Raw genomic sequence first — 15,469 nt, forward strand, 5'->3', positions numbered from 1 at the left:
ATCCCAGATGAGATTGGACACACCATATGCAGAAGCCCTAATATAACTAAATGACAGAAACCAGAATAGTAGAAATCCCCATAAAGTGATTCCATTTTATAAATTAATTCACTGAGGGTTATAATCCTTAGGAGGAGTGAATATTGTGACTCCACAGCCACTTTCCGGAAATTAACACGCAGTGGATGTTGGAGAGTGAAAATTACACATTTGCCATTTTATTACCCAGCACATAGTGCCCAGATTGTGCTCCAGGAGACACCGCAAATTAAGTGGATTCTCCTCACTATAATATTGCTAAATACAGGGATCCTAAATGTTGTTTGCGCACACTGCAAGACTCCGAAGTGAGAGCGGATTTTGCTGGATTGGTTTATGGAAACCTTGTTGCTTTTCAACAGCCTTTGAGCCACTAATAGTGTGGGAACCTCTGTTTTTCCATTGACAGATGATGGACCTGAGTGGGGACTTGTTTTTTGTGAGATGAGAATTGGTATTATTTTCGCCTACATAACATTGATTGGTTTCTTTTTATTCGATATTTGGGAGGCAGAATGAACCAACAGTTGAACACCACACACTACTGGCTCATCCAACAAGGTTTTCTATTAGACTGTGAACTGTCATTGTTTTGTAAATTTAAGTTTTTGTTACATAAACTGTCCATAAAAATATCAAGTGAAGTAGAAATGTTCAAAAATATAAAACTCAAGGATATTTTATTAAAAAGTACTATTTTATTATGTTAGCAGATGACTGTACCAGGAGATCAGAGGGACAGCTGACATCTTCAGTTTTTAAATCTGATGATCTTAATATCCTACAAGATACAAATGAAGTGATTGCTATTACTCCAGATATATCATCATCCATTCACAGCAAAGATCTGTCATCTGATCCTATGAAACAGGTCCCATCTTCTGATTCATTACTGACTACTAAGGAAAACCAAAGTCACAAAAGAGGCATTAAAAAACAAACTGCTCCTAACGCAAATCAGTCATTTTCCTGTTCAGAATGTGGGAAATATTTTACATCTAAATCACATTTTGTATACCACCAGAGAATTCACACAGGGGAGAAGCCTTTTTCCTGTTCAGAATGTGGGAAATGTTTTAATCGTAACTCAAAATTGGTTAGGCACCAGGGGACTCACACAGGGGAGAAGCCTTTTTCCTGTTCAGAGTGTGAGAAATATTTTAATCAGAAATCAGACCTTGTTGTTCACCAGAGAATTCACACAGGGGAAAAGCCTTTTTCATGTTCAGAATGTAGGAAATGTTTTAAACAGAAATCAGAGCTTGATAGTCACCAGAGAATTCACACAGGGGAGAAGCCTTTTTCATGTTCAGAATGTAGGAAATGTTTTAAACAGAAATCAGACCTTGTTGTTCACCAGAGAATTCACACAGGGGAGAAGCCTTTTTCATGTTTAGAATGTTTGAAATGTTTTAATCGTAACTCAACATTGGTTAGGCACCAGAGGACTCACACAGGGGAGAAGCCTTTTTCATGTTCAGAATGTGGGAAATGTTTTATCCATAAAGGGAATCTTGTTAGACACCAGAGAACTCACACAGGGGAGAAGCCTTTTTCATGTTCAGAATGTGGGAAATGTTTTAGCCAGAAAGCGCTTCTTGATCGCCATCAGAGCAGTCACACAGGGGAGAAGCCTTTTTTATTTTCTTAATGTGGTAAATATTTTACTTGGAAATCAACTGTTAATAAACATCAGCGATGTCACATATGGGAGAACCCTTTTTTGTTCAGAATGTTGGAATCGCTTTAACCAAACCTGGATCTTCTTAAAGGGATTATCTCTTGTTATTCCTCATGTTTGCTGACAAAAGGATAAAATTAAACTTTATTACTTCCAAATGTAAATCTATACCCATAATTCACCCCCTGAAGGTTAGTCAGAAGGTTACTAATAGAAAAAACAAATATCCCACATCTCAGTATATAGGGTGAGGTGACATATGCACACTCACTCTCCAAGCCTCTCTTTTCTACGGGTTTCATCCTCACCAAAGGCGACTCATCAGGAGACTATTTAATATTGACTTATATTCAAGCGGGACTAGATGAAGAAAACCCTAAAATCACGTATCATGTTATCCGAAACAGCCAGAAAACTAGCCACATATTGGCAGATCCCAGACCTCAAACTATATACTTGGTAAGTTTATAAGCCCCTCCAGTGTCAGGAATAGATAGTATGTGACAATACAGTATAATTCTTGTGTTTTCTCCTATAGGGACTGCCTTAGTTTGGTATTGGAACTGCTGTTAATTAGTAGTGCAGACAAATTGTCCTAGACTAAACTCAGTCTTCAGACGGCCCAATATGTACCACTCAGGGAAAACTTACCTGCTCCAAAGATCATTAGCAGCTTCTAACTAATGGCCGTGCTGCGGTCTGTCAAGAAATGAGTGCAATATTATTATTTTTATTATTAGTATTTATTTATATAGCACCATTGATTCCATGGTGCTGTACATGAGAAGAGGTTACATACAAATTACAGATATCACTTACAGTAAACAAACAATCACAGACTGATATAGAGGGGAGAGGACCCTGCCCTTTCGGGCTTACATTCTACAGGATGGGGAAGGCGACAGTAGGTTGGGGGGGTTGCAGCAGCTCCAGTGATGGTGAGGTGGTAGCTTCAGTAGTGGTGAGGGGGCAGCGGGGATCATTGCAGGCTGTAGGCTTTCCTGAAGAGATGGGTTTTCAGGTTCCGTCTGAAGGATCCGAGTGTGGTTGATAGCTGGACGTGTTGGGGCAAAGAATTCCAGAGGATGGGGACAATTCGGGAGAAGTTTTGGAGGCGGTTGGGTGAGGAGCGAATAAGTGTGGAGGAGAGAAGGAGGTCTTGGGAGTAGAGATGAGCGACATAACCTTTTTTCGGGTCACCCGACTTTCTCAAAAGTCGAGTCGAACGAAATCGGCCGAATATCGGGAAAAGTCGAAGGTCCGACTGAAACACGAAACCCAGTGCAAGTCAATGGGGAAGAAAAGTCGGCTGGGAGTGGAGGACTGTAAACACAACTAAAATGCCCATTGCAATACCAACGCCATCAATTCTTATTACTTAAGCTTGTCAACTTTAATTTACTTTATAATAATAGTTACCCATTAAAAACTGGGGGTTGGACTTCCGGTTCCGGCGCTCTGATGTGAGGACGCAGGAGACAGAGCTCCGTGCAATCCTCAGCTACAAAGACCGACACAGAACACCCCACGGCCGCGAGAGACAGTGGAAAGCGAGAGGCAGGGAGCAGGAGATATCGGTATATGGAGCGGTACCTTCTCCGGAGTGGCGGCAAGCACTTAAAGCAAGGAGCTGCAGAGGGAGACCACACAGCATGGGACCATAAAATGGCGGCAGACGCGGGATACAGCGGTCTGCAGGAAGGTGAGCAGAGCCTGGTGGAGGAGGAAGGGGAGAGGCAGAACGAAAAGTCGGCAGCCCAGCAGCGCAGCCAGATAACACATGCAGATAGACTATGACCGTTTGGCTGGGGCAGTGGCAACGCACCTGGCAGACAGGATAAAAGAGTCCCTGGAGGCTATGGTGGGGGCTGCGCTATCCTCCATTAAAGAACAGGTCACACAGCAGGGAACCAGGATGGCAGAGGCGGAACAAAGAATATCAGCTGCAGAGGACGAGGTGATAACATTAAAGGAGCAGTTGAAGGAGATGTCGGAGGGCTCCCAGGCTATAAAAGACAAACTGGAGGATTTGGAAAACCGATCCAGGAGAAGCAATTTAAGGCTGGTGGGGCTGCCGGAATCTATAAGCATGCGACAATTGGATAACATTTGTGAAATAGAGCTCCCCAAGGTGCTGGGTCTGACACATAATTGCAGAGTGGAAAGAGTGCACAGAGTGGGACCTGTAAGAGAGAATCCAGGCATGTGGAGAACGAGCGGGAAGGAAGACAATGCGGGGGCGACTGGAACAGCCAGACCGCACCAAGTCATAATAAAATACCTGGAATATAAGGACAAAGAAGAGTTGCTGCCAGCATTTAGAGGAAGGAGGATCCCATTGTTTTTACAAGGACATAAAGTATTGATATTTGGAGACTATTCGGCAGAGGTCACCCGGAAAAGGAAGACCTTCAGCAAGATCTGCACTACACTGTACCGCAAAAGTATAAAGTTCCAGTTGCTCTACCCTGCCCTACTGAGAGTGACAAGACAAGATGGATCCTTTTTTGTGACAAAGGACTTGAAAGAGGCGGGGAGATGGATGGAGGAGGCGGAGGAAAGTGACCAGACAAGAGAATCTTCGGGGAGGAGGGGTGGTCGATGCGGGGAAAGTGAGGAGGAGGTTCGAGAAGAGGGCCGGAACGAATGGAGGGAGAGGAGAGAGGAGGGGAAGGAGCTCCATATGAGGAATCCCAAGGAAAGAAGATCGCCGCCACGCAAATCTGGAGACCGGGGCAGGGGAGCGCCTTGAGAGAGACTCTAAGGAGAAGATATATCATTTTGGACCGAACTGGGGGACCTATGGGGGGGGGAATGACGGAAAGTAGAGGTGGACATTTTTTTTTTCCTTTTCTTACATCTTCTCTTTGATTCTCCCCTCCTCTTTGGTCTCTATGGATCCTGGGATCCTGCATACTCTGGGGGGTAGAGGAGCTTTGGCGTTCATGGGGGTCCGGGATTCTCTTCCAAATCTCTCTATTGGGTGCTGGGAGGACCATATCGTTAGGAAGGAGAGGGAGATTGGGTTCAGAGGCACCAAACAAGGTGTATGGGAAAGGAGGGAAGGGGTATTGTATGTTGACAAGATTATTGACCAAGAAGGCCTTGCCTTGATATAGTGGGGAGCAGAAGAATGGGGGATAGGCTATGGGTAATTACTAATCAGTGAGCTGAGAGGGAGTTGCGGAGCCAGGAGCATCACAGAAAAAATGGAAGTGAAGAGACGATTGACTGTAAAGGGGGGGACAGTTGAGGGGTTGTTAGTTGATAATAGATTTAGGATGAGCAGATGGGTTCAGGGAAAGCAACGTTATAGGCGCACCGAACGCTTGGAGGGGTCACAACACCACACATATGAAAGACCACATGTCGACGTGAAATACTTGAGAAATTGGGACAATGGTTAGAATAGTGACATGGAATGTGAAAGGACTGAAGTCACCACATAAACGCATGATGATATTGAGGCAACTCAAAAGACTGAAAGTCGATATAGCATTACTACAGGAGACACACCTACCCCAGGGGGATTTCTTCCGTATGCAGAAACTATGGGTGGGAAAAGTAGTTGGGTCAGGCTCCCTGGGACGAAAGGCAGGGGTGATGATTCTAATTAACAAAAATTTTAATCACACGATAGTGTCTCAGATCAATGATGAAGAAGGGAGGTATATTCACATTAAGCTTACCAGTCCACAGGGAGAGTTTGATATATATATAACATATACGCCCCTAACAATGAACAAACTTCATTTTTTAACTTTATCACTACTGAATTGGGAAAAGACACAGAACTCAAACGGATAGTCGGAGGGGACTTAAATGCAGTGGTTTCAAGGGGGGAAGATAAGAGATATAGTAGAGACGACGGCAGACCAATCAGGGAGGTAAAAGGATTAATGGTCAAGCTTTTGGAGGACACAAATTTAAAAGATAGTTGGAGAATGCTTCACCCAAATGACCGGGAATATTCTCACTACTCGCATCCACACGAAGCGTGGTCCAGGATTGATTACATTTTGGTAGACCAATTTCTGATGCATAAGGTAAGGGATGTGGCTATTGGAGATATGGTGATATCGGACACAGCCCTGTGCTTCTAGAAATCACTGATACAACACTGAGGGGGACGGACTACTTGTGGAGGTTTCCGTCGTTTCTACTTAGAGACAAGGAATTTGCCAAAACACTGAACGAATGGTGGGAAGACTATAGCAGAACCAATAGTGAACATGAGGCGGATATAATGTTGTTTTGGGAAGCAGCAAAAACAGTATTAAGGGGAAGATTGATGGGACATGTAGCTAAACTTAGGAAACATACCCACAAACAATACCAGGCTGCAAGTGAGGCCCTCAGAGAGAAGTACACATGGTATCTAGAAAACAAGACACAAGAGGCAAAAGAGGAGTGGAAAGCAGCAAGACAGGAATTTCAATCTTGGGCGGGGAAAAGGGAGGATCTGATACGATCACAACAGGAAGTTGATTTACACAAATTTGGCAATAAGGCAGGGAGACTATTGGCCAATCTGGCAAAAGGTCGACGACCAATGACTTTGATAACTAACATGACTAGACCTGACTGGAGCAAATCGACAAGCCCACAAGAGATTACTGAGATTCTGGGGGATTACTATGCAAAATTATATAGTAAGGGGGAAGAGACGGTTGGCAGGGAAAATGACTGGTTGAAAAACATAAAACTCACGCAAATTAATACGGAAGAGCTGTCTAGATTGAATGCAGAAATAACATTAGAAGAAGTACAGACGGCAATAGGAGATCTGAACGTACACAAGGCACCGGGACCTGACGGGTTTAATGGGGAATTTTATAAAGTAATGAGAGAGCAGGTAGCACCGATCCTGACTAGAATGTATAACAAAATAATGAGAGGAGGTGGAATTTCGGGACACCTTAACACTGCGTACATAAAATTGATACCCAAGGGGGACAGAAATCTAGACAACCCAGCAAACTATAGGCCAATCTCATTAATAAACCAAGATCTCAAAATCTTGGCCAAATTGATGGCCAATAGATTGGCGGAGATACTACCAAATTTAATATCACCGGCACAATCGGGGTTCGTTAAGGGGAGGGCAGCGGTGACGAATGTGCGGAGGGCTATGCTGGTAATGGATGCCATTAGACATAGGGATCTTTGAAAGGAGGAGTGTCCAGCCATGGTCACACTTGATGCTGAAAAAGCGTTTGATAGCGTGGGGTGGACATGGCTGGAGACGGTACTAGATAACATGGGGATAAGGGGAGCCTTTCGTACATTCATAGGGGTATTGTATGCGAATCCTCAGGCGAGGGTGGCGACGCCCGGGTTCCTGTCAAGATCTTTCCCATTGAGCAAGGGGACTAGACAGGGATGTCCACTGTCACCCCTCCTGTTTAATCTGGCCATTGAGACATTGTCTAGACTGTTAAATGAAGGAGATTGTTTCGAAGGTATTAGGGTCGGGAAGGAACAATTGTGTTCAGCCCTATTTGCGGATGATATCATACTATTTATGAACAACCCTCAGAGGGATCTCCCAAAAGTGATAAAACAGATAGAGGAGTTTGGGGGCTTATCAGGCTTTAAATTGAACAGAGCAAAGTGTGAAATTTTGTTTCTGTGTGAGCAAAAGATGCAATTGATGGTTGCCGATGGAACAAGAGATGGCATCTCTGGGATACCGATAGCACGGTCTCACCTTAAATATTTGGGAATACAGATGGGACGTACAACAGCGTCGATATACGAATTGAACTACAAACCTTTGATAAAGAAAATAGAACGGGAACTAAGGATGTGGGAAGGGCTACAGCTATCATTGCTAGGTAGAAATCATCTTTTGAAGATGATGAGTTTTCCAAAGTTACTCTACCCAATGCAGACAATCCCCATGTTATTGAAGCATACAGACATAAATAGACTGAATAAAGCATTCTCGACATTCTTGTGGAGGGGGAAAAGACCAAGAATCAAAACGGAAAAATTAATGCAATCTTTGGAAAAAGGAGGCATCAAAATGCCAAATATTAGAGGGTATAACTTGGCATGCCTGATGAGACACGCCATAGACTGGTTAAGGAAGACAAACGGGCACTCAGACATACGTTTAGAGAGTGAGTTTTGTAAACCCTGGAATTTAGGGGCATTACTTCACACGTCATTGGCTAACATACCGAAGAAAATCAAACACTCACTGGTATGTAGAGATACGGTGATGGCTTGGAAAGCAGTGAGGAAAAAATTCGGTTTGTCCTGGAGAATCTCCAAACATCTCAATATATGGAAATTCCCAGATTTCCCAGCGGGAAGGGACAATAAATTATTTTCAGAATGGAGGAATAAGGGGATAGAAGGGGTGACGGATCTATTACATGAAACGGAAAATAGATGGCTGACATACCAGGAAATCGTGACAAAATATGGGCTATCCACATTCCAAATCCTTCAATACAAACAGATAGAAAAAGGGTTAATGTTACAATTGAGGGATGTTAGTATGGAACAGGTGACGAATGACATGGACCGAATTATTATGAAAGATCGACATGAGAACACTATTTCAGCTTTATATAAAGCTATGAGGGAGGTTTTGATTCCAATATGCCCAGAACAAATCTGGAGAGCATGGGCAAGACAATTAGAGGACGTCGAAGTAGGGGACAAGATATTGCAGGGGTGGATGACGATGAGGAAGGAGGTGATTAATGAAGGGTGGAGGGATACACAATTTCGGTTGATGCATAGAGCAATCTATGGTTTTAACATCCCAAATACACAACAGATAAACAGAGTGATCCAATGTCCCAAATGTAAATGGTCAAAAACGGACCTGTTTCATGGGATCTGGCAATGCCCAGAGAGCCAGAAATTCTGGAAAAGATTGCAAACATTTATACAAAAAGTGGGGAGTGTGGAAGTCGAACTGGATCCATTGCTGTGGATCTTCCATTATAGGAACAAGGGGCAAATAATAGCAGGAGGGGGGGACCAGAGGCCCAAATTACCAAAATTGTTCCATGGAGTGGCTATCATAGGCAAAAGGGCTTTATTGTCCAAATGGCTTGAAGGAAGTGTGCCGTCAGAGGAAGAGGCGTTGAGGCAGATTAAATCATTACTCAGAATCGAACAGCTGGAGGCGGAAAGGAATAAGGAGGGCCTGACGGGTAAATTTTTCAAAAAATGGAGGAATTTCATAGTACAACAGTGCGGTGAAGAGGAAATAAGGAAAATAGTAACTCCCTTTAAGTATACAGAATGGTATATATTGGAAGATATCCATGGCACTTTGGGGAAATTGAAGGTGATTAATGAAGGTGAGGTGTAAGGTCCGGGTTGGGACGGGGGGATAAAACACGTGGTGCTATATCACAGAGGTGGTGATTGTAATCTGTGTTTTCCAAGTGGTCTAGGCATATAGTGTGTGCGAAGTTGCGAGGGGGGGTTACCGAAAATGTATGATGACTAGGGTTAGCTTAAGGGAGGGTTGGATGGGAGGAGGATAGGCTAAGTTATTGTCTGTTTATTGGAAATACGTTTTAATATATGAAACGGTGCATTGTTTATGAAAATTTGAAATAAAGTTTGTGTTTAAAAAAAAACTGGGGGTTATTTGGCTAAAGTTGTGGGGGGGCAGGGCTGGCTCCAGGTTTTCGTGGGCCCCAGGCCAAAAAGTCCCAGTGGGCCCCTTTAACACATACCACAATTCATGATGCTCCGATACGGCAGAGAAATATAGGTATAGTACAATGACAAATAGTTCACTTCTTACATTACATGAGTGGTATCTATTTTAAATTCTACAATATCTCAAAAACTGGACAGTATATTCCACCATACAGTATTATTGCCACCACATAGTGCACTATACAGAATAATGATCCCCATATATTGCTCCATAAATAATTTATCCCATATAATGTTCCATACAGTATATGATGAGCTCCACATAATGCTTCAGTATATGCTGGACCCCCATGGATGATGCTCCAGTGTATGATGGGCCTATACTGTATAATGCTCCATATAAAATGGGCCCCATATGATGCTCCAGTGTATAATGGGCCCCGTATATGATGCTCCAGTGTATGATGGGCCCCATTTACAATGCTCCCGTGTATAATGGGCCCCCTATATGATGCTCCAGTGTATGATAGGCCCCATTTATAATGCTCCAGTGTATGATGGTCCCCATGGATGATGCTCCAGTGTATGATGGGCCTATATAATGCTCCATATATAATGGGCCCCATATGATGCTCCAGTGTATATTGGGCCCCATTTATAATGCTCCAGTGTATGATGAGCCCCATATAATGCTCCAAATATACTGGTCCCCATATGTAATGCTTCATATAATGGGCTCCATGTGATTCCCCATAAATAATGAACCCCATATGATGCTCTAGTATATGATGGGCCCCATATACACTGTGTGCAGAATTATTAGGCAAATGAGTATTTTGATTACATCATCCTTTTTATACATGTTGTCCTACACCAAGCTGTATAGGCTTGAAAGCCAACTGTCAATTATGTAAATCAGGTGATTGCATCTCTGTAATGAGGGGTGTGATCTAATGACATCAACACCCTAGATAAGGTGTGCTTAATTATTAGGCAACTTCCTTTCCTTTGGCAAAATGGGTCAGAAGAGAGATTTGACGGACTATGAAAGTCAAAAATTGTAAGATGTCTTGCAGAGGGATGCAGCAGTCTTGAAATTGCCAAACTTTTGAAGCGTGATCACCGAACAATCAAGCGTTTCATGGCAAATAGCCAACAGGGTCGCAAGAAACGTGTTGATAAAAAAAGGCTCAAAATAACTGCCCATGAATTGAGGAAAATCAAGCGTAAAGCTGCCAAGTTGCCATTTGCCACCAGTTTTGCCATATTTCAGAGCTGCAACGTTGCTGGAGTATCAAAAAGCTCAAGGTGTGCCATACTCAGGGACATGGCCAAGGTAAGGAAGGCTGAAAAACAACCAGCCTTTGAACAAGAAACATAAGATAAAACGTCAAGACTAGGCCAAGGAATATGTAAAGACTGATTTTTCTAAGGTTTTATGGACTGATAAAATGAGAGTGAATCTTGATGGGCCAGATGGATGGGCCCGAGGCTGGATCAGTAAAGCCAGAGAGCTCCTCTCCGACTCAGACGCCAGCAAGGTGGAGGTGGGTGTTATGATGAGTCACCGAAGGAGGAAAAAACAAAATACCAGCTAAGTCCAGAAAAACCAGAGAGGTTGGCAGCTATCGGATTGCAGACCCCTGAACCTATCCACAACAACTAGCAGTAGCCGTGGGGGGTTCCTACGGTGCCCTAGACCCCTCGATCACAGCCGGAGAGCTACATAGCCTAAAGACAGAAAGGGGAAAAACTAAACTGCCCCAGAGCAGCCCCCAAAGCAATAGGCAGCCCCCAACATATGACGGTGAAGCAAGATGAAAACACTAACACAGATAGAAAGATAGGTTGAGCAAATGATGGGGCCCAAGCTAACTACATAGGACAGGATAGGAAAGCTGCTGTCTGCCATCCGCAAAAACCCTATCAAAATGAGCCAACCGACTGATAGGAAAAACAGGCCATGAAGTCGCTAGGCTTCAAAAGACTCTACCAGTACTCAGGTATATTCTGAAGACAAAGCAAAAGATCAAAAGATCAGAGACAAAAATGGAATTCACCTCACCCCCAGCCGGGGATGGCAGAACTCCCAAAAAACAAGGCAAAACAAAAACAAAACTGAAGAGTACAAAGCAGAGCAGAAAAACTTAGCTTTAAGACGCAGAAATCAGACTGGTCTCCAAGAATCCAGCAGGAAAATCACCAGCCAGGAAGAAGGGCGTCGGCAGCCTTATATCCAGTCCTCAATTCCAGCCACCCAGTTATCATCTAGCTGCCCAGGTGTTTGGTAATCAGTCTCACTACCTTCCTTCACCAGAGGAGGGAGTTCATCAGACCTCAATGGTGAAGGGAAAAATGAACTCACAAAAGTACCTCCCCCTTGTGGAAGGGTCACCGAACCCTCATCCATGCCACCAGGGTGATCCGGGTGAGCCCGATGAAAGGCACGCACCAATCTTTCGGCATGAATATCAGAGCCAGAGACCCAGTAATTATCCTCCTGACCATAACCCTTCCACTTAACCAAATACTGGAGTCTCCGTCTAGCCAGACAGGAATCCAGTATCTTCTCTACCTCATACTCCATGTTACCTTCAACCAATACAGGGTCAGGAGGTGCCACCCCAAACCAACAAACCTCTTCAACAAGGACTTATGGAACACATTATGAATCTTAAACGTAACAGGAAGAGCCAACCGAAAAGAGACCGGATTAATAATCTCCAAAATCTTGTAAGGTCCAATAAATCTAAGCTTAAACTTAGGAGAAGCCACCTTCATAGCGATATTTTTTGATGACAACCAAACCATATCACCCACCTTAAACTGGGGACCAATGGTCCTATGTCGGTTGGAAAACCGCTGGGCCTTTTCCTGGGAGAGAGACAATTTATCTACCACTTGGTCCTAGATCTGGTGCATTCTCTCCACCACAGTCTCAACACCTGGGCAGGCAGAAGGCTCCACCTGCCCTGAAGAAAATCGAGGATGAAACCCAAAGTTACAAAAAAAAGGTGACAACAAAGTGGCAGAACTAGCTCTATTATTTAAAGCAAATTTGGCCAAGGGCAAAAATGAAACCCAATCATCCTGATCAGCGGAAATAAAACATCTCAAATACGACTCCAAAGTCTGGTTTGTTCTCTCCGTCTGCCCGTTGGTCTGAGGGTGAAACGTAGAGGAGAAGGACAACTGAATTCCCAGCTTGGAACAGAAAGTCCTCCAAAATCTAGACACAAACTGAACTCCTCTGTCAGACACAATGTTCTCAGGAATCCCGTGCAAGCGAACTACCTGTTGCAAAAACAAGGGCACCAACTCAGAGGAAGATGGCAACTTAGGGAGTGGTACAAGATGGACCATCTTAGAGAATCTATCACAAATCACCCAAATAACGGTCATTCTCTGAGAGACAGGCATATCAGAGATAAAATCCATTGAAATATGGGTCCATGGCCTCTTGGGCACCGGCAAAGGCATCAACAACCCACTAGAGCGAGAACAAGGTTTAGACCGGGAGCAAGTCCCACAGGACTGCACAAAATTCCTGACATCACGAGACAAGGCGGGCCACCAAAAAGACCGACTCACCAGATCTCTAGTACCAAAAATACCTGGATGACCAGCCAATGCAGAGCAATGAACTTCAGACATCACTCTCTTCCTCCACTGGTCAGGAACATACAGCTTTCCACTGGGACAATGCTCAGGTTTGTCCTCCTGAAACTCTTCCAGAGCACGTCTCAAATCGGGCGAGATGGCAGAAAGAACTACCCCCTCACCTAAGATGGTAGCAGGCTTGGTCACAACAGGAGAATCAGCAAAGAAACTCCTAGAGAGGGCGTCTGCCTTGACATTCTTAGTGCCAGGAAGAAAAGAGACCACAAAATCAAAACGTGTGAAAAACAAGGCCCACCTAGCCTGTCTAGGATTCAAGCGTTTGGCCGACTCTAGGTAAATCAAATTCTTGTGGTCAGTAAGGACCACGACCTGGTGTTTAGCTCCCTCCAACCAATGTCTCCACTCCTCAAATGCCCATTTCATGGCCAACAGTTCCCGATTCCCCACATCATAGTTACGTTCGGATGGGGAGAACTTTCGGGAAAAGAAAGCACAGGGATTCATTTTAGATGTCACAGGATCTTTTTGGGACAAAACAGCTCCTGAACCAATCTCAGAGGCGCCCACCTCTACCTGAAACGGGAGTGAGACATCAGGTTGCCGCAGAACCGGAGCAGAAGTGAATCTTCGCTTCAGCTCCTGAAAGGAAGAAACAGCCTCCGGAGACCAATTCAGCACATCAGCTCCCTTCTTAGTCAAATCAGTCAATGGCCTGGCAATACTAGAAAAATTAGCTATAAATTTCCGATAAAAATTAGCAAAACCCAAAAACTTCTGAAGGGCCTTCAAAGAAGTGGGCTGAACCCAATCATAAATGGCCTGTACCTTGGCCGGGTCCATTTCAATAGTTGACGGAGACAAAATGAATCCCAAAAATGAAATCCTCTGTACCCCAAAAAGGCATTTCGATCCCTTGAAGTACAGGGAATTCTCCCTCAAAATCCGGAACACAGTCCGAACATGTTCCACATGGGAGTCCCAATCCTTGGAAAAGATCAAAATATCATCCAAATAGATAATCAAAAATTTATCCACAAAGTCTCGGAAAATATCGTTCATGAAGGATTGGAAGACAGAAGGGGCATTAGTGAGCCCAAAAGGCATCACCAGGTACTCAAAATGTCCCTCCGGAGTATTACACGCCGTCTTCCATTCATCCCCATGCTTAATGCGAATAAGATTATACGCCCCCCAGAGGTCAAGCTTGGTAAACCAGCAAGCACCTTTACCTCTGGAGAATAGATCAGAAATCAGGGGTAACGGATACTGATATTTAACAAATTTTGTTGAGGGCACGATAGTCAATACAAGGCCTTAATGAACCATCTTTTTTAGCCACGAAAAAAAAATCAGCACCTAAAGGTGAAGAGGATAGTCTAATATGACCCTTCTCCAACGACTCCTTAATATAGGATCGCATAGCCTCGTGCTCGGGTACAGATAAATTGAAAAGACGACCCTTGGGAAATTTACACCCCGGGCTCAGCTCAATTGCACAGTCATAACTCCTATGAGGAGGCAAAGACGCAGACTCATTCTCACTAAATTCATCATAAAAGTCAGCCAAATAGTCAGGAACATCATGCGACTGGGGAGAGGTGGAGAAAACAGGAGCATCGCTAAGGGCACACCGACAACCCCAACTCACCACAGACACAGATTTCCAATCCAAAACTGGATTATGGATTTGCAACCAGGGAAACCCCAGAACAATGGTATCATGCAAATTATGCAACACCAAAAATCTGCAATTTTCTTGATGGTCTGGGGCGACCCGCATTACCACCTGGGTCCAAAACTGAGGTTTATTTTTTGCCAAAGGAGTCGCATCAATACCCCTCAAAGGGATAGGCGTCCGCAAAGGCATCATAGGAAATCCACAACGTTTAGTAAAATCCAAGTCCATCAGGTTCAGAGCTGCTCCCGAATCCACAAAAGCCTTGGCGGAAAATGTGGACAGGGAGCAGATCAGAGTAATTGCTAGAAGAAACTTAGGTTGAACACCACCCACAGAAAACGTGTGAGCACAACGTTTCTCTCATTTAGGGCAGACAGACATAATATGCGAGGCATCTCCACAAAAAAAACACAGCTTATTATGCCTTCTGAACTCCTGACGTTGCGCCCTGGACAAAACTCTATCACATTGCATAGGTTCAGACATTTGTTCAACATGTGGCAAAACCTCTCGTGCGGTCTTGCGTTCACGCAAACGCCGATCAACCTGAATGGCTAATGACATAGAATCGTCAAGACCAGAGGGAACAGGAAATCCCACCATAGTATCTTTTACGGTTTCTGACAAACCCTTCCGAAAGAGAGCTGCCAAGGCACCATCATTCCAGGTAGTAAGGACTGCCCACTTTCGGAATTTTTGACAGTATAACTCTGCAGAATCCTGACCCTGGCTCACTGCCAACAGGGCTTTCTCAGCTTGATCAATAGCATTAGGTTCATCATACAACAACCCCAAGGCTTGAAAAAATGCATCCA

At 44.1% G+C, this 15,469-nt stretch overlaps 1 pseudogene; it reads left to right on the forward strand.

The window, feature by feature from the left end:
* The first annotated feature begins 610 nt into the window (after nucleotides 1–610).
* The window catches only part of LOC141074022 (uncharacterized), a 61,726-nt pseudogene continuing 46,867 nt past the window's right edge, over nucleotides 611–15,469 (forward strand).

The sequence above is a fragment of the Dendrobates tinctorius genome, unplaced genomic scaffold (genome assembly GCF_039654945.1).
Source record: "Dendrobates tinctorius isolate UK_male_01 unplaced genomic scaffold, ASM3965494v1 ptg000322l, whole genome shotgun sequence".
Lineage (NCBI taxonomy): Eukaryota > Metazoa > Chordata > Amphibia > Anura > Dendrobatidae > Dendrobates > Dendrobates tinctorius.